The 20,704-nt window shown below is 37.2% G+C and overlaps 1 protein-coding gene across 1 annotated transcript in view; it reads left to right on the top strand.

Moving 5' to 3' along the window:
- sik2 (salt inducible kinase 2) overlaps window positions 1–20,704 on the top strand; it is a 103,064-nt gene that overhangs the window by 36,606 nt on the left and 45,754 nt on the right. The gene's annotated exons all lie outside the window — the stretch shown is intronic.

Raw genomic sequence — 20,704 nt, forward strand, 5'->3', positions numbered from 1 at the left:
CCAGTTAGGTAGGTCTGGGCCAAATTCCTGACTGAATAATTCTGGGCTCGAAGGAGCAAGTTCTTATTTAGCACTGAAAAGTACCCACTTTCTCTTTAAGCTGGACATTTTAGGTGGGTAGGGTGTGGGTATATTTAAGTAATTTTAGCAAAGTGGCGTGGTTGGGTAGGCTCATTCAACACTAATATACACGCTAACATAATAAAAGGCTCCAAGTTTGCCAAGACTTAGTAACCCATAGCAACCAATCAGGTAGGTGCTTCTAAACAGGTTACATTTAATTGCTAGCTGCTGATTGATTGCTGTTGGTCTCTAGACCATTATTAGATTTTGCACCTTAAATTACATTACCCTCATGGTGAATTTTTTTTATAGAAATAAGTTCTAGGAGGGACTGGTCTATGACTTAGCTAAAGTTCTCACTCACTAATATCAGTATATTGATTGACAAACCTCTTTGTCAATGATAAATACATAGTCCGTTTTTTCATTTACCAAAATCTTAAATGTTAAATATTGCTTTGTTGGTTTGTAAAGCATATGAGCTTTGACCTTTCAGGAGTTTAATCTGTGGTTGCTCCCTTCTAACATCACTGCATATTCACTATGTTTGCTCAGATAAATCCCCCTGTCTTTCCTTCCCTTATCTGAATTAGCTCTCCGATAAGGGCGGGTCAAAGAGAAACTGTCAAAATAAAGTTTTGGGGGTTTTTTTGTTTGTTTGTTTTTTAATACAAATTTATTGTAGGAAATTTTACTTAAAAAAAAAAAAAGTGCTGACATGAATATTAACTTTTGGCAAAGGGCATTAGCTATGGCAAATGGGGCATTTTAGAATGCTATGAAACCTTGCTACTGTTGTGGCGCAAAGTACATGTGGTAAAATATGGTAATTTGCAGAAGGCTCTATTACCCAGAATGTTCAGAACCTAATTAGATAGAATAAGAATCATTTTAAAAATTAGATTATAGCTGCCAAGCAATGAAAAAAGAAGCCATGTTAGCTAGGGCTACCTATTACTGCAGCCACAAAAGTGAGTCACTTGAGAAAGTCTTTTATAAACTCGCAAACAGTGTTGATGTGAATGATATATAATCTGTCCCATTTTGCTGCGCCAAAGAATTCTCCAAACTGCAAAAAAATTGTGGAATTTTGTTTTTTGATGCAGCTGCACCTATTTTGATGCTACCTCAAATTTTTGTGGCACCATTCGCAGAAGTTTCAGAAAACAATTCGCCAATAGCAAAATGCGGAAATTCACTGCAAATACATGTCTAGCAAAAACATTCGTTCATCGCTAATAATCACTATAAAGCACTGTTGAATGTGTTGGCACTGTATATAGAAAGAAGAAAACACAATGGAGAAGCAGTGAGAGTAAGCGAACAGAACAAGAAGCATGCAGTGTTTCTACCCACCTGGAGTCACTCCTGGCCGTAATTCTCTTTCTCAGTAAACTAGGTGCCTATTGAAGTTGGGTAGGTCATCCAGTAAACAAACATCTTGCTTCTTTCTAAAAGAAAAGAGAAAATAAAAAGTTTGCATTAAAGGGGCAATTTACTGTACATCTAAAAATACCTTTGGTAAAAATTAGCCCAATAAATTGGATTTATGTTGAAATTACAATCTGTCTGCTATTATAAAGCACTCATTTGAAAGTAAGGCAGTTTAAGAGTTCCCTATTTACCTTTAGATAAACAAACTCCTCCCCGTTCAAAGCAGCAGCTTTTGAGAAGCTCATTATCAGGAACTTGTTAGTTTTATCTGCTTCTTTGAAGCACTTCAACATCAGGAAGTGACAGGAAGTGCTAAAGTGAAACTGGCTTCATTTTCTTATTTGGTGTCAGAAATGATAGAATCCATAACTGTACAAAGTAGCCATTACATAGGACTGTTGACTACACTGACAACTGTTGCAGTGATCCCCAACCAGTGGCTCGTGAGCAACATGTTGCTTTCAGTGCCCCCAAACCAGGTAGTTATTTTTGAATTCCTGACTTGGTGGCAAGTTTTGGTTGAATAAAAATAAGCTTGGCCCCTATTTGGAACTCCATGAACTTTTATAATGCTTGTGTTTCTCTCCAAGTCTTTTTACATTTGCTCATGAGTAAGAAAGGTAGGGGACCCCTGTCCTACTGAGACCGTAGTATTACTTTATACTCTGTACTACTTTTTGTCCTTTTTCCAGTTGGCAAGAGTTTAATGATGGAATTACTCCTTTTCCTCATAATTAGTAAATTAAAAGCTATCTTGATATCATGGTAGATGGCAGTTCATGTTCTTTCTGGAATAAGCAATTGCTTTTCCTTTCTGTATTAGCAGGCTTATTTTCAACTTGCACTATTAATAAATATTCAGATGTGCTTTATTTTGCGTATTTAATTTCAGAGAGGTGAGGGTATAGTGTATATCACTCGTCAGTATGATTTTTGATATTGCATGCAAATAATCAGGGGGGCGCTTTAAGAAAATGCCTCTGTAAGAGCAAAAGTGAAAGTATTGGCATGTTTTTTCTCAAATTAGTGGATGAGGGGACCGGGCAACCTAAAATGCCAATTAGGGTAAAATTTGGGGTAAACTATGACAAGGTAATTGTTTCAACAATGCTTTTATGCATTTTTAAAGGTGAAGGAAAACTACTGAGATATTTTATTGCCAATAGATTAGTCACAACAGTGCAAGCTAGAACGCTATATTTATTCTGCAGAATGCTATACCATACCTGGGTAAACAGCTCTAGAAGCTCTCTCTATTTAAGATAGAAGCTACTATATTAGCTTTGTCTGATGTCACTTCCCTGCCTGCACTGGAACAGCAGCTGCCTGGAACTGCTCTCAGCTCAGATTACAGCAGAGATGGGAGGGTGGAGGAGTAGAAGGGAGGGAGAGAGGAGCAAACTGAGCAGGCTTGTGCCGTGCCCTGAAGGATTTTGCTGAGAGAAGGAAGTCTGACACAGCAGATCATGTGTTCAGAATAGAAGGAAAAATCTTCTTTTTTTGTTTGTTTTTTCACTGAAGACAGCAGTTCTGTAAGTGTTTATAGTTGTATTTACCTAGACCTTTCTGATAAAGCTTACTTAGTTTTTACCTTTCCTTCTTTAACCATAAAATCTGGATGGGGTAGAGTCCATTGAATTCATTAAAACACATTTACTTGAAAAAAATGTGAATTTGATACCAACGAATGCACTGTTATATTCTGCTTGAGATTTTCTATAAATGGCATTCAAAGGGTTAGTTCACATTCCAAACACTTTTCAGTTCACTTGTTTTCAGATAGTTCACCAGAAACACATACTTTAGGTTGCTTTGTATTCTTTTTATATTTTAAGTAATATTGAAGTTTAGAGTTCTGTGGGGCTCTTAACAAATATTGGTTCAGAAGCTTTGAAGTTTAAACTTTAATATTAGTAAGCATTAAAAATGACTGTCTTTATTTCAAGTGTGCTGAACGGAACAAAAGTGTGTGGAAAGTGAAACCCCCCTTTAAAGGAGAAGGAAAGCCTAAGTCACTTGGGTGTGCCAAAATGTTAGGCACCCCCAAGTGTCTTTAATCGCTTACCTTTTACCCCGAGCTGGTGCCCCTGTTAAGAGAGAACAGCACTAGCCCAGGGTAGCTGTGAGTGCTTCCTTCTTCCACGTTGGTGCGCTGGCTCATGCGCAGTAGAGGGAAAAGACTAACTTTAACAAAAAAGTCGGCTCTTCACTCTAATGCGCATGCTCCAGCCCAGGGATTTTGCCGCAGAAGAACGCGGAAGGAGGAAGTGCTGCGCTACAGCTACCCCGGGCTGGTGCAGTTTTCTTTTAACAGGGGCACCAGCCCGGGGTACAAGGTAAGAAATTAAAGTCACTTGGGGATGCCTAACATTTTGGCACCCCCAAGTGACTTAGCCTTTCCTTCTCCTTTAATAGTCTCTACCAAGCCAAATAAACTCATATTTTCATATTTATTTACTTTATTTTATCCCAGTCACCTAGCAGAATATCTTACTGTGGCATATCTGATTGTGCATTCAGAATAATTATGTTTAAATATTCATAGTTCTGCCTACTTGTTTGACCTTCCGTAATGCAAGCCTAGTTACTGATAAAAGTTTACACACATCATTCTCATGGAACTAAACATAAGGTGCCTTTTGCTAGTGTTGCTTATTGCGCATTTCCCAATAAGACAAGCAGTTTGTGCAAACGTACGTACATAGAATTTGTATTTTTCATACTTTTAGTATTTAGTATTTCTATTAAATAATATATTGCAGGTAGTTAGGTTTCACAGAGTACCTACGTAATCTGCACTTATCTTTTTTACTTAGATTGTAAGCTCTACGGGGCAGGGACCTCCTTCCCACTGTGTCTCATACCACATGGCACATATATATATATATATATATATATATATATATATATATATATATATATATATATATATATATATATATATATATATATATATATATATATATATATATATATATATATATATATATATATTTCTCCAAAAGTTATGTGCACTCCAGTGTAGATCAGTTAGCTTTATTAATAACTTACATCATAGCTCAAACATCAACGTTTCGGTTCCGGGTCTAGGACCTTGTTCACGATGTTCAAACCCCACAGGGGGAGAAATATACAAGGTACAACCCTATGTAGCACCCGCTCATTCTGCCTAAAGGATTAATTAAAGGGAGTGCGGACCTATTGGTGTATTATATATATATATATATATATATATATATATATATATATATATATATATATATATATATATATATATATATATATATATATATATACAAAATTACACACGGAGGACAAGTGATATAATAAATAAATACAGTAAATATATATATATATATTTACTGTATTTATTTATTATATCACTTGTCCTCCCTGTGTGTAATTTTGTATTCTGTAAGATTGTACAGCGCTGCGTACCCTTGTGGCGCTTTATAAATAAAGTTATACATACATACATACATACATACATCTTCAATTAAGTTTTCAGTTATGCGTGTGGTGAGAATTTACTTTTCTGCTGATGTCTGTGGGGAATTATTTATGCTTTTACTTGATGGTGATTCACTCAAGCATGGTTCAGCCTTTTCCAGATGACCAGTGCTTGTCAGTGATGTATGCCATTGCCATTAAGGGCTAAGGCGCACAGAGCTACGTAGTAGCAGCTAATTGTCACTGCTACAAAATACCAGAAAATACCCTGCCATAGACGATACTAAGAATTTTCTCTGCTATAACACACGTATCCCTAATTTATCAGTAAATTTATCAGCATTGTTTATTTTTTAGCCGTGGCAAGTTGCCTAAGTTGCCATTAAAGGAGAAGGCAAGTCATTTTGGCATCTTACTGCCGACAGATTAGCCACATTAGTGCAAGCTGAAACACTATATTATGCAGTAAGCTTTACCATAACTTAAGTAAAGAGCCCTAGAAGCTCCCTCTGTTTAAGATAGCAGCTGCCATTTTAGTGTGGTCTCAGTAGCTTTCTGCTGCAGCTCTAGTCGTTGGTAGCTCAGATCACACATTTTGATGGGAGGGAGTTCGTATGCATTCTTGTGAGGGGAGGGGGCAGGAGGGAGGAAGGAGAGAGCTGCACAGACTCCTGCCCCGTGAATGAAGGATTTTTCTGAGAGAGGAAGTCTGATACCGAAGAACATGTGTACACAAAAAAAGACAAGCCATCTTGTGTTTCTTTTGAGTTCTTATGGCTGTAATTACATAAACTTTTCTGATAAAGCTTATTTAATGTTTATCTTTACTTCTCCTTTAGGTGGCCTGCTTGCCATCCATGCAGACATATAGATCTGCTTTAACTTCAGTTAGCTTTTTTGTCTGTATTTATTTTTGCTAGTTATTAAAGAGTGTTACAAACGAGTGTACTGTGTCTCAAGTCAAGCTGATATAATTTATAAAAAAGCACACCTGATTTAATGATGTTGCCATTTGTTGGTGTTGTTGGCATTGTACATCAGTGCTAAGATGTAATGATACAAAATACACAGGTAATTTAAGGTAAACATAAGTGATTCAATGTATACCTTTGTGAATGTATATATTATAAATGCTGGGTAAGTGCACACAATTTGTTTTTCCTTTTCATATTCACTTTCTGGGAAAGGTATGATGTGACATGATCCATTCCCCTCTTACTTCAGTGGTATTTTCCAAGGTTTAAAAATATTGTTTTTACTTGGTGTTTAAAGCCAGTTATAAGCTATAAACAGTCTTTCTCCTACTTCCTTTTGGAAGGACGAATGAGGGAATTTTGGCACAATGATTAGTTTCCTTGAAGGAACATTTTAACACCGGCGTGTATGCCGGTGATTGCTTTCTGGAAATGACAGATTTCCAGTTGAGGAGAGAGCTCCATTTTGGATGACTCCCTAGTTCTAGTGTAAATAATGAATTGGCCCACAGAATGTGCACTTGCAAGGAGAGGAGAAACAGCCCATCATCCTATCATTTACTGTTTCATGGCTGCATTTTTCTGTTTAACCTCATCTCTGGTACGAAGATGTGAAAATGTGTTTTTAACTTCAACCAAATACCCAAGGGGCAGTATCTTTTCAGAATTACATGTTTAAAGTTCACCATGATTTCCATGTACATTTGCAGGTACAGCAAAATGAAGCTAAACGGTAACTGTTGAGGTTCCTGCACTATAATGTGAATTAAAAACAAACCTTTTAAAGCACTTTAAGTGTAATCCTAACTGCGGTCTGTTGACATTATTTTCCCAAAGTTTGTCGCACCATGTGATTAGCATGAGAAATTCCTAATTATTCTTAGAAGTACTAGTAACCATGTGTCGTTAATTCTCTAAAACCCAGTAATTCTAAAGCAAACAGCAAACACCAATAAGGTGGAATTTTACCCTAGTGCAGTAAACCACAGCCATTATTAACTTTCATTACCACATTAGACCAGTTGCAGCTGTTGTTTGGTTGCCATGGACTAGTTTGCAATGTGTTATTACATAAGCTTGCGTGTATTTATAGTAGCAGTGACTCAAGGCCCCACTATAGGTAAAATGCATTTTCTGTTAGGTGAAAAACTGTTAGGTACCAAAGCAAACAAAAGGAATTCTGGGAATGAATTCCAAACTCTTAAAAAAAATCCCATTTACATGGGTTTATCCTATAGGCTACAGCTCACCCACTGGGTTTGAAGCTGAAGCCAGGATAATAGCTGATCAGATTCCCAACTACAGACCGGAATCTGATCAGCTATTATCCTGGCTTCAGCTTCAAACCCAGTGGATGAGCTGTAGCCTATAGGATAAACCCATGTAAATGGGATTTTTTTAAGAGTTTGGAATTCATTCCCAGAATTCCTTTTGTTTGTTTGCTTTTGTCTGTATGAGGCAGTCTCCTCAACCCTATTTATTTGTTTGTTAGGTACCAACAAATTGTTACATATTTACCCACAGTGCAACATCCTAAAATAAACGTGCAGCACTAGACATTAGGTACTTTCTTCCTTCTTTTTTTGGGCCCAGTAATTGTAAATGACTGGGAGACAGAAATATTATGCAATATTAAATTTAAACGTCTTACGTAAATGTAATGTGGAAGTCACTCCCCCCCCCCCCCCCCAATATAAACTTTATTGAAGCTTTGCTCTTGCAATGCGTTCTTGTAGCAAGACCAGAGTCACTTAGTTTTGTTTTGCTGTACAAGAAGCTTTACATTGAGTAAAATATGAATTGATTGATTTGATGACTGTGTAACAGGTGGAGCATTACGTTCCACTATGCATGCAATGGGAATTTAAGCTGGCAGGCCTTTTGCTGAGCAGCGCTTCACCAGAAACTCCGTACCCAATCAACAGGAATTGTTCTTGGAAATTTTCAGTGTTCCTATTTGAAGTGACGCATATACATTGGCAGGGCTAAAACCCTAGAGTGTTAAAAAATAACCTGATGTGCTAGGAGGCAGCCTGCTTAGGATAATCTCTCCTAGGAGCAGAGTGAGCTTTTAACAGTGTTATTTTCACAGCTAGCAACAGAATGGGAGTGCTGAGGCTGTCTATAAGGAATGTTTTCTATTCCGACAGCTTTATACATTGCCTTTTTTTTCCCTTCTGTCTTTAAATGAGCACGTGTGAAAAGATCAGATTTAGTGTCTCCCTGCTTAACACATCCCTATCTGTAATCCTTCATGCCAGAGAGCACATTGAATGGTCTTGGGATGTTCATATTATATTATTTATTTACTTTTGTCAATACACTAGCCTGATTTAGCCTTAGGGACACTAATCGGATCATTCGAGAGCTCAGTCCGTTAATTATTTGTTTTTTCGACCATCCCAGTGTGTATCTAAAAAAACTCCTTTCTTGGTAGGCAATCTTTTTGGTCCAGTTCTGGGCAACACGCCTCTAAAAGGAAATCATGGTACACGTATAGGACCCGTTATCCAGAATGCTCGGGACCAAGGGTATTCCGGATAAGGGGTCTTTCCGTAATTTGGATCTCCATACCTTAAGTCTACTAAATAATCAATAAAACATTAATTAAACCCAATAAGATTGTTTTGCATCCAATAAGGATTAATTATATCTTAGTTGGGATCAATTACAAGGTTCTGTTTTATTTCTACAGAGAAAAAGGAAATCCGTTTTAAAATTCTGAATTATTTGATTAAAATGGAGTCTATGGGAGACAGGCATTCCGTAATTCGGAGCTTTCTGGATAATGGGTTTCCGGATAAGGGATCCCATACCTGCATATAGAATACAATATAACAATGTTAGAGGAATATTTGTGAAGTGGAAGTAATTTCTACCAGAAAACAGACACTGCTGGTTACATGTGAATAAGATAGAAGATCTTTAAAGTACAAACCACTTTTAACAGTTAGCTTTTTTTTTACTGGTAATCATGGAAGTTTTGTTTCCTTTATTGGGGATGAAGCGGCACAAAACACCCACTGTGTAAGCAATTGAAGGTTTGATTTGTTGAAAGTGTAGGTATCTGTGTATATTCATTATTAATGTGAAGACACATGGAGCTACTAGTAGCAGCTACTAAAATATTCAGTGCTGATCATTTACTGATAAAAGCCTCTACATGTATTTTAGCAGAGGCAATTCTCAGTATTGTCTATGGCAGAGTATTTTCTGGAGTTTAGTAGCCATGAAAAAAGTAGCTCAGTGTGTCTTGACCCTGAAGGCACACACACTTATTGATCTTGACATAAGCATCTAGTTTAAAAGGATTATTTTGCATTTAATAGTGAATTGAGCGTAGACCCAATTTCCCTGTTTATTAAATGATTTGCTTCCAGCACCCACACAAACTTTTTTTAGTGGTTATATAATATAATTATGGGTTTTACTGCCTCCAAAATCTTGTGATCTTAAGAACATTAACAGCCTACAGTATTGGATAGGGTGCATTATCTGTGTAGTTATGCAACAATCAGATGATATGTGTTTTCACAGCAGTATTAAAGTAAAATGAGAATGATGCATAAGCCAGCCTCATATCCCAACCATATTTTACAGAATAAGCAGCAAGAGAGCAAGTCCAGTAACTCTGTGTTCTTGGCATCAGACAGCACAGCTGGGCTGATGTCATTCCCGGTGAAAGTCCTTAACCAGTACAAGTTGAGCGAAGAATGAATGCACTAATGCAGAGAAATTTAGTCACAGTTGAGCCAAGAAATGGCAGTTCTAGACAAAATTATAACTGCTATCTACTTAACTGACTTGTCTTTGTAAAAGTGTTAACTTATTTTTCTGGATGTGTACATGGATTACCTGAGACATCTGCATGACTGCTGGTTTTAAGGATTGAGATCAACTGATTTCAGGAACATTTTTCTCACATTTAAACTTTATATTTTCTATAATTGCAACTATGAATTGCCATGACAGTGTTGCCCATACGAACTTCTAAAAGTATAAAAGCTAGTTTACAATGACTGAACACTGAGAATTTGTTTGCATTACTTCCTGTCAAAATAATTTTGAATCGCCATAAGAATGGCCCACGAGGGTGAATATATCCTGAAAGCATGCACTTTTGTATTTTGTATAATTGGCACCTGAATACATAAACTGTTGACAGCAGGGAAGTTGTCCAAGAGGTTACAATTTCCCTTTTGTAAAGTATCCCGCTCAAGTAATTATTGGTCTAGAAACTCTCTTTTGAATGCCACTAGTTGGATCTTCTATTCCACAGTCATGGGTTGTCCATCCGACCCAGCCAACTTTTTCTGATTTCAATAATCCGCTTCCAAGAAGAACTTGCCCTCCATAGTTACAGACATGAGTTTATAACATTCTAGGCCCAAACATTTATACCAGGTACATGAGTCTTAGACCCATCCTCATTACCGTATGCATGAGGAGCGAGTGTCCAGGAACTTGTCCCTTGGGACGCCCTGTAGAGAGCTGCACTTCTCAAGGCAGTTTCTTGTCATATAATATTGGTACTTGCCAGTATCCAATATTATTATGAAAATATGGGCTTGCTTTAACCCATATGTGGTCAATCATAATGATACCAAACATGAGGGGTGTCTCATGTCCCAGTCCCCCAGAAATTATCCCTCCTAACAAGCAGTCCCTGTTTGGTATCATTAGGAAGCATAGGACCTCCTCATAACCAATATATGATTTATGAGGATGTGAACCCTAAAGCAAAGGAGATATGGACCCCTTTCTATAATCAATATTTCTCCTAGCTGCTTCCTCCTGCTGTTCTTAGGTCCACAATTTCTTGTCTTTGATCAACAGATCAAAGAAACCAACAGCTCCCAGCTTCCCTGCCCCAAATGGCTGGCTCCGAATTTTCCGATACCCCAGATGAATTTGTCCCTTGTTGCGTATTTAATTAAGGGTGTCGTGTGGACACAAAGCAAAATGTTGCCAGGTTTAACCCTTCACAATGCCAGGGCAATACTGCTGGCATGACATCATGACTCACTCATTTGCAAGTCTAATTTACATCAAGTGTCTTCCTTTCAATGCATGTTTTAAATAGACATTTTACAAGTATGTAAGGCTAATCTATATCTACTTAAAAATATGAAATGGCTCATTATGTTGATGAGTTTTGGTTGGGGTGTCTCTAGCAGTAAAAACTAATATCAAATGGCTTAATTCTCTTTTAAATAAATTTGTCAATTAAACATAATTAAAGGTTTGTTTCCCTTACACTTTTTAGACTGATCTCTTTAGCTTATGAAACCATCATAGGACTATCTAGACTTGTAGCAGGGGCCTATAAGTGAACCTATCCTGTGCTTGGAGTTTGGAGATATAATAAAGATTAGCCGCCTTTTGGCTTGAAGCATGTGCCAGTATGACAGACATGCCTACCTGTGACTGTAAGCCTAAAACTATAATGGTCTATTTGTTCTTGCAGCTTGTTCCTATAAGACTGAAGAACCCACCTTAGAAATGGGATATTGGTCTATGTAACAATTAAGCAGTTAGCTGACTGTGAGCTTGATTGTTTAAAATTTGTAAAATGTAACTTCTTATTACCCAAAAACTACTATATTAATAGACTTTACGGCTAGAGGCACAGTACAATATGATTTTCTTCAGTCTAACATAATGAAGTATACAATATCTTTAGTACAAACATGGATATGCCACTAAAGTAGACTTCACTTTGCTTTAGTCTGGCCATCCCTAATTTATATTCTTTGCAACTTAATAACCTCTTTCTGTATCAAAATATTGGAGTTCTGCGCAGGCCAAATATAGGAAAATACTTGTGAACAAGATCATTTTACTGTAATTGTTCTGTTTCTGCTTTATATAACCAGAATTTGTAAGTTCTACAGGCCAGAAATCGTGCTTTGGGCTTAAAATTATTATTAATAATAATTAAAATTTAAAATATTAAAAATAATAAGTCTGTGGAAAGACTATTTCTTTTACACTCTGCATTTCCTGCCTGGGCAAGTGACCCAGCAAAACTGCAGTAAATTACAAGTGCTGAGTTGAAGTGCTTGTGTATGACGTGGAGCAAACCCTAATAACATGCAGCAAAGCATTATGTGGTGTATGAGCAGCTGGAGACTGGGTGTGCAAGTATTGCTATATTCAAAGGGCTCAAGTCCAGTTTATCTAAATATTGGCACGTGAGCATCTAATTTTATTGTGGGTTTTATCACCTCATTGGCTAGAGATTGCTTCACTGATTGTTGGTTTTACTCCTGTTGTAACATTTTAATTCTTGCTTTAGTCAGTCACTGCTTCTGCAGATCTTGGGGGGGGGGGGGGTGATTTTTTTTCAATGGAATTCTCGGCACACAGTTTAGCAGTTAGTGTTGATAGAAAAAGAGACATGCTGGAAAGGAGTTTCTGGGAGGAATTTTAGATTAAAAGCGTGGGAATTTTTTTCTTTGTTGTTTTCTGCTGTTAGAAAAATAGCACTAATGCACAGATATTTACATTGTCTGCAGTCCCATTAATCAAAATCAGGGTTTTTTCCTAATTGCTTAGAAGCATTGTCCATATGACTGCCTGTTCTGCATACAGTGGGTTTTATGCTTCTTCTTATTCTTAGCGCCCCCCATATTCTAAACGCTACAGTTTTAGTGGTACAACACCCAAACTCTTCACACTTCTTCGCCCTATAGCGGAGCAGGTTGCTTGTGCGACCCCCGTCCCGCCCACCGTCTTTTTGTGGCGCCGCTCCGAACCCCCCAATTTTCCCATTGACTTTGACAGGGAAGATTTTCAAACTGCTGCCACACTTACAGCTTTGAAGCTACACCCCCCCCCCAAACTTGAATAACATAATCATGGGGTCACCCCAAATGAAACAGGGACATTTGTTGGATGACCCTAAAGTGGGAGGGGCCAACAGCAGCCAATCAAATTTCACCCTTTGACTTTAATGGGGAAATTGAAACTGCTGCCAATCTTACAGCTTTGAGGCTACACTCCCCAAACTTGAATCACATAGTCAGGGTCAGCCTGAATGAAAATATGATGATTGTTGGATGCCCAAAATTGGGCGGAGCTGTGAACAGCCAATCAAATTTTACCTATTGACTTTCAATGGGGAAATTCAACCTGCTGCCATTCTCACAGTATTTACACCAGGGTCCCCAAACTTTTCACAGTTGGTCACTAGGGAACTTCAGTTTTAGTTTTCAAAAAGTGGGCAGAGCCACCAACAGACAATTCACCTATTGACTTTTATTGGTTTAAACTTAAACTGCTGAGTCCCCAAACTTTGCAAAGTTGGTCACTGGAGGACTGCAGTTCAAACATAGTAAAAGTGGGTTGGGCCACTAACAGCCAATCAGATTTCATCTATTTAATTTTATTGGTTTAAATTTAAAATGCTGTCACTCTCACACTATTTATGCCAGGGTGCCCACTGTTTGTCACTGAGTGACTTCGACTCAAGGTTAGAAAACCACAATTCACCTATTGACATTTATTGGTTTAAATTTAAACTGCTGCCGTTCTTTAACTATTAATCCTAGGGTCCCTAAACTTTGCAGAGTTAGTCACTGGGAACTGCAGTTCCATGTTATAAAAAGGGGCGAAGCCACCAACTGCCAGTACACCTAGGTGCCTCCACCCACCTGCCCCTTTTTAAATGGAGCACAGGCTAACTTATGGACTACACCTTGAATCAAGTGCAGTCTCAGTCTTCTGTTTTCATTTTCCAATATATAAGCGTGAGGGGTTGAATTATTTTTGTTTGTGTTGTGTGTCTTTTTAAATTTTTACATCTTGAAATTTCTATTAGTTTGCTAGGGCCACTGCCCCCAGCAGCCAGGCACTGGTTTGCCTGTTATGAAATGTTCCAAGGAGAGAGCGTGAACAATGTTTTAAAAAAATAACCATAATATTATAGCCTCACTTTTTTTTTCAGTTGCCAGGTATAAAAGGGTTTGTTCACCTTTGGATTAGCATTTCGCATGAGGAAGAGTGCTATTCTGAGACAAGTTGCAATTGGTCTTCCTTTTTATTTGTGTGTTGTTTTTGTTTTGTTTGTTTTTTTTAATTATTTAGCTTTCTGTTTAGTAGCTTTCCAGTTGGGAATGTCAGCAACATTACCCTAGCAACCAGGCAGTGGTTTGAAAGAGAGACTAGAATATGAATAGAAAGATAAGTAATAAAGTAATAAAAAAAAAAAAAAAAAGTGTAGCCTTACAGAGTAATCAATTATGGGCTACTGGGGTCAGTGACCCCTATTTGAAAGCTGGAAGTGTCTGAAGAAGACAAATAATTCAAACTATAACAAATATACAATGGACAGTTCCTAGCAACTTTCCAGTAGGTTTTCATTTTTTAACATATGAAAAGTTAAGTTGAAGGTGAACCACTCGTTTAATGAAGCGATAACCTGGCCCTTTAAATATAGTCTTTTGATTTCTGTAACAAAAAGAAAAATTCACTATTTTTTTCTTAATGAATATTATTTTTAGTTGGCTCACTGTTTTTTTGCAGTTATCTTTATTGACTTGCCATCTTGCACAGAAGCTATAATAAAAGTTATAGTGCTACCAATGATGTGTTTGGCCTTTGCAAATGGCTAGATTCAGTAACACACACACAAATATATTTTCTAGCCCTGCTCAGTTTATGTTGCTACATAAATATATTTCTGTTCTGCGGCAGAATATAACCAGACTATGCTTCCCAGTGTCTTTAAAAGATGTTAATCAACCAATCAGCTTCCAGACATACTGGTGCTTGGCATCTTCAAGTTTAGGGTAGGACACTAGAGTCCCATACAAGGCTGAGTAATTAAAGGGGCAGTTACCCCCATGTTCAATGAATGTGGCTTGTGCTGAACATTTTTTGCCTGTTCTCTGATGCATGGTCACAGGTCTGTAAATCAACTGATTAGTGTATTTCAAAAGTGCTAGTTAGTCTATTTCAAAAGTCAAAACTACCATGGCCGACAATTGAATAGGACAGACATTTACTGATTTCAGTATAAGTGATATAACTTTAACACCATTGGAAATGTGTCATTAATAAATATTGGTGTATTACTTAGAACTGCATTATTTTCAGCAAGTGTTATTTTGAATTTATATTCCATTTAAACCAGCTTAATTGTAATGCTACAGTTTATATTTTTTTATTCATGGCCTCTGCCTAAGCTTAAATTCCAAACTGGACAAATGCAGAATAAGAGATGAAGGACAGTTGCAAACAATGAGACAGTCAACATCATATAAAATGTTTATGGTACATTTCCCCTCTAATCCAATAAAATATTTCTACCCACGTCAGCAGCAGGTTGAGCTGCATTTCTTGGGTAACTGCAACCCTTTTTGTTCTCATATGATAGTTACTGTGCTGATTAAAGCCTGTTCTCCACTCCTAATCCTGCTGCTGTTTTCTTGTATCAGTATCCTTCTTTTTGTCCCCTCGGTGTCTTTTATATAATACGGAGGCTGATGTGATTATGCAACAAGATGTTTTCCAGTACACTGGAAACGGCTCCGGGCTTTGGAAACTTTCCAGGAAAACGGAATAAGCTGAAAATTACTGGACATACAATAGATGAGATGAAGTGCAGTGATGATGTTACTATGGCAACCACTAGCTACCAGTTAGCGTGTGTCTTAACCTTGGGGACTCAACAAGCACTGTAGCCAGGGCTCTGTACAAGATACCACAAGATACAAGATTAGGAACAAATCTATAATGTGACATGAATCTATAATTAACTATAATTACTTGCAGTAAAATTTGGTCATGTGTGGTTTCATTTTAGCTGTGGGCATAGACCTTTATGCTTGTATTATCCTGGTTAGTTACTTTTTCCATGGTTCTGTAGTTTGCCAAGTCTCTGCCAAAATGGAGTACTGTCATTATATTACAGAGACCCGTAATACTGGAAGACATTGCTGAACTTGTCACATTCCTCTGGAGTGTTTCCTTTCAGACACCTGACTCCTTATGATACTGCATATGAGCATGATATTTATCACATCACCTATATCTGTGTTGTTCTAGTCATGCATACTAGTCATTAGTTATTAACAGACAGGTTTAAGGACCCATGGGTAACTTCCCGCTGAAATGTCTTTTCACCAGCAGCAATGGGAGTCGCTGGTGGAAAGGCACTTCAGATTGGTTAGTCACCCGTGATAGCAGCAATCTTTCATGGGCTACTCACTTGCTCCGTGTTGCCCATAGCAACCAATCATCACTTAGATTTAAACAGTCACCTACAAACTAGAAAACAAAAGCAAAGCTGTGATTGGTTGCAATGAGCAACATGACTTGTTGACTGTAATGTTGGCTTACACACTATAATAAATATGCCCCTATGGCTGTGGCCCCATATGTGGTTTATTAGACAAATCAATTATTTTGGAAGGGGGCACACACATTAATTTTCTTTCATTTTCTGTCCTATATCTGTTTATGTCCCAACCAGACATTATCCTCCAAGTCCTCATCCTTTTTATTATTGCACAATGTGTAATCTGTGCAATCTCTTACCTTTTGTTTCCTGGGAAGAATGATCTCAAACAATAAATCTGCACTCCAAAATAACCTTGGGATTGCAGTTTCAGGTAAAACTGTGTCACATTTAAAAAGTAGTTTCATGTATTTAAACGTTAAATAAACCTGAATGAATGCATTTTAGCTGAGTATATCCAGCATTTAAATATTTCAGCAGAAGCTTACAAAGAGCTTGTTGGATGTAGTCTCTAGAAGCATAGAGATGAAATGGCAATTCCATTGTGATATCTTAATTGATGTGCCATAAGGGACTGAGTGAGGAATGTTTATGAATATGTAGCTCCCTGTTACAGAAAGATTAGGTTCATTGCTGCTTCAGATCCCTGGATTTCTGGTAATATTCCTTAGTCCAGCATGTAATATCTGCATTCCACCACACACAAGGGATGCACTGTGCTGATTTTATGGGACCAGCCTATTATTTTAATTGCTATGTAACAAAGATGTTTTTTGTTCCCCTAAATTGTGCAAGGATAATATTTAGCATGAAATGTATTAGTATGAGTATATACTATCTAGATCCTCTTTATCTTAGAAAAATGAGAATTTCACATTTTCAGTGCAAATAAACTCAAATCAGATTTTACCAAACTCAAATGTTTTCTTATTTATTAAAAAAAATTGAATACAAAAAACTAGTTTGCATTAAGCTGAAAAAACTTTTTAAAAAAATGAATTACTCGAATTGAAAAAATCACAGTAAATTTTGCCTAGGATGACTGCCATTGACTTCTACATGAACTGAGAAGCTTTTGAATGTCAAATTTTGCATGCAAGTTTTTTTTTTTTTTTTTAATATTTTTTATTTTAAATATCAAACATTTACATTTTGGAAACCCTAATTCGAACTTGGAAGTTTTTAGCAGTAATTTGAATGTTGATAAATCAGCCCCATAGTGTCCCATTTAAACAAATAGTTTTGTTTTGTTAGATCTGTTTTGCCTCTGTAATTCAAAAAATATTTTCTTGTATATGATGCTGAGGTTTTTTTTTTTCTTTTTTATACATGATGGTTATTTCACACATAGAGTGTTTTCCTCCATTGGCATATATTTGAGCACCTGACACTAGTAGTACAGGCAGTTCTATGATGTACATGCTTAGGCTGGAAAGCACCCCACATAGAGGTGTGATGTGGAAACTGCCAGAGAAAACACCTTGTGTGCCATGAACCTGCATTACAACTCCTCTGTATTGACATATTAGGGGAATATTTGCTAAAGTGTGAATTTTCCCATCTAAATCTAATTTGCCTTAGTACGTCAGGCATATTTTCACAACAGCATTACCGAGTTGCGCCAAAATGTTGCTGTTGTAAATTCTCTAAAAAAAAAAAAAAAAGTCTCTTGCCGAATGTTCAGTTTTACTCCTGCAAAATTTGTCCTGGTCAAAAGAGGAGAATGGTTGCCAATGTAAAGAGTATTCTTCAGTACAAAGTTAATGCCAGAACTTTACAAAATTTACATTTTTGTAAAAAAAAAACCAAAAAAAAAACTCTCAGCTTTGCATTTATATGCACGAATGTAGTGGATCTGGCACAAAGAAGTCTGACAGAATAGCAGTGAGTGCACAGACTAGCAAGGTTAACATTCTATTTAAGTTGCACTGGCAAGAATATGTAATTAATGTGTACTGGAAATTTTCTTAGACCTGCATTTTTTGGCATTAGAAACGAATTTTGGGTTTACAACGGTTTGTTTGTTTAAGTTTGTATAAATCTTTATCCTCCATCTAGTTTCTTGTGTCCTTGAAAAAAAAATCATGATGTATAATTATCTGTGTATTTATATCTTTTCCTATATAGAGTTTTGTTTTTGCTTTTATATTTGTCTAATTGAATTGAGAGCTATATATAATTTACTCTCTACTGATTCATATTTCAATCCGTTTGTCTCCTTTAAACTCTGGCCATTACAGCCATTTCTTGTTACTTCCCAAAAACCTTCTGTCAGTTTTATTCCCCATAAGAAGCCAGAAGTGGGGTTTAATGGCTCTGAGGGCAACGTCAAACAATACTGACATAGCCAGGAGCTAGTGTATAATAATTAAATCAGGTCCAGACTGGCAATGTGTGATTCTGGCAAATGCCATAGACACTATATATTAGGCTGGAGGAGGGCTGTTTGGGCCGCTGTATCCTTTAAATGCCAGGGCCTCTTTTGGATCCCAGTCCAGGCCTGAATGGAATACCCCAGGCATAGCATTTGGAAGAGCAGCCCCATTAGATTGCGTGTAGATTGTACAAAGAGCGAGCGTAAATCTGTTTTTAAAATGTAATTGTCTCCTGTAATCAGCACAATTCAGCAGTACAAAGTATGTACTGAATGCAGTTTTGAATAATTATACATTCACAAATTTGCATCATAGAATTCACATGTAATTTTACCTGCTGAAAAAGCCCCAAATGGCACAAGATATTCTCATTTTGCTTGGCAGCTCTTCTACTTGTTTATTAACCCAATTTACCTTGCAGATTCCCAGGCATAAGTGTAAGAGCTGCCAGGAAATCAAGGGTAATTTTCCATGCAGGTTTCTGTATAAAGATAGATAAATATATGTGTAATGTGTGTGTGTGTATATAATGTATATTTATAATGTTTCTGTGTGTGTGTGTGTGTGTATGCATTTACACAACTATACATTTATATAAGGTGTATATTAGTAACATGTTTTACTATATAAGGCCTGTGTTAGTTTTTCTTTTCCAGCTTCAGAATGTAATCTCTTCTGTGACTTAAAAGGTTCACAGTCCCACCTCCCCCTATTGCTAAATTCCCCTGCCGGACGAAGAATAAGTATCACAGACAGATGCCAAGAGCCTGCCTGCGTCATCCACAGCACTTTGTAAATATTCTGTTCATAGGGCTGCTAACAAGCCATCATTTATCACCTCCCAGTTGAAGTGTAACGTGAGACCCATCCTAGCTAAGAGGTCACTGTTCTAAACCTTTGGATGGAAGGGAGACAAGGAGAACATTGCTCTGTAAAGCAAAAGAGTTCTATCAACAGAGCAGTTTAGGATATTCCAATATAATGTATGGTCTGGTGACCACTGATGACGTTTAGATTTTAGGATCCAACTATTTTGCAAAAGAAATGTCCAGTAGACGCAACAGTGTTCTACTGTTGGTGCAAGACAGCCAACAAAAAAATTGCCACATCATCTTTTATCAGCATACCGTGATCTAGGCCACGAAGTATGGGAGACTGCAACTTGGTATGTTTATGGAAAATAAAAGCTGAGTGTTCAATAACATTTCTGCCATACAGGACAGATGTACTGATCAGTGCAACCACCATGGTTGAGTTGCTCAACACACAAACACCAATAGATGTAAAGTCCTGGTAGTTGTGCAATAATATAGTTTTACCCTATATTAGTTATTAGGGATGCAGTGAATCCACTTTTTCGGATTTGGCCGAACCATCAATCCTTCGATGAATCCGTTATTTAGGGTTTTTACATTCTGATCTGACCCTGCACCTGACGGATTGAGTCAGTGGACACTTTAATTGTCAGTTTGGTCCTCAAACTGTTTACTCAAAGGTATTAAAGGTTCACATTGAGAAAATGTTTAGTGGCATTTTAATTAATCTATCTTTGTAAATAAACACCACAGTGTTTGAAAAAGTAATATGAGAATATGAATAATTTTAAAAAACAAGGATTAGTTTTCTGTCTGTTGCCTACACTCTGACAGATGGGTATGGTAGATAGATATCTTGGTGTGGCTATTGGCATTCACAGAAAAAATAAATCAGGACCAAGACCATACTATAGGTTTTTTAGGGCTTGTCCATCTAAAACCCTAGGGACTTCATGTGGTTCTATAGGACATTTTTAAGAAGCCCAGCCTACCCACATGCTCAGTCACCTACTTTGAATAGCACCGTGATTTGTATATTATAATCCTAGCTGCACAGCATGTGCAGTATTGAAAAACTGGCCCTTTCATGGAAAATTCTGGATACTGCTATAGGGCTAACAATGACACCAAGTCATACACAGGGGCATTAAGCACAGATTATTTCAAAACTGACGTGGTTGCCTGTATCATTCACCCAGGTCATTAGGAATAGCTCAGAGGAGGTTTGAAGGTCAGTATTCTCCAATAGGGCTTCCTCTGTTAGAAAATTATTGTAATTAAATACCCTGGATGTTGTTCCAGGTCCACTAAAACACGCATTTCATTATTTTTTCTGTGCATATTATTTTT

This window comes from Xenopus tropicalis, chromosome 7, assembly GCF_000004195.4.
Source record: "Xenopus tropicalis strain Nigerian chromosome 7, UCB_Xtro_10.0, whole genome shotgun sequence".
Taxonomy (NCBI): Eukaryota; Metazoa; Chordata; class Amphibia; order Anura; family Pipidae; genus Xenopus; species Xenopus tropicalis.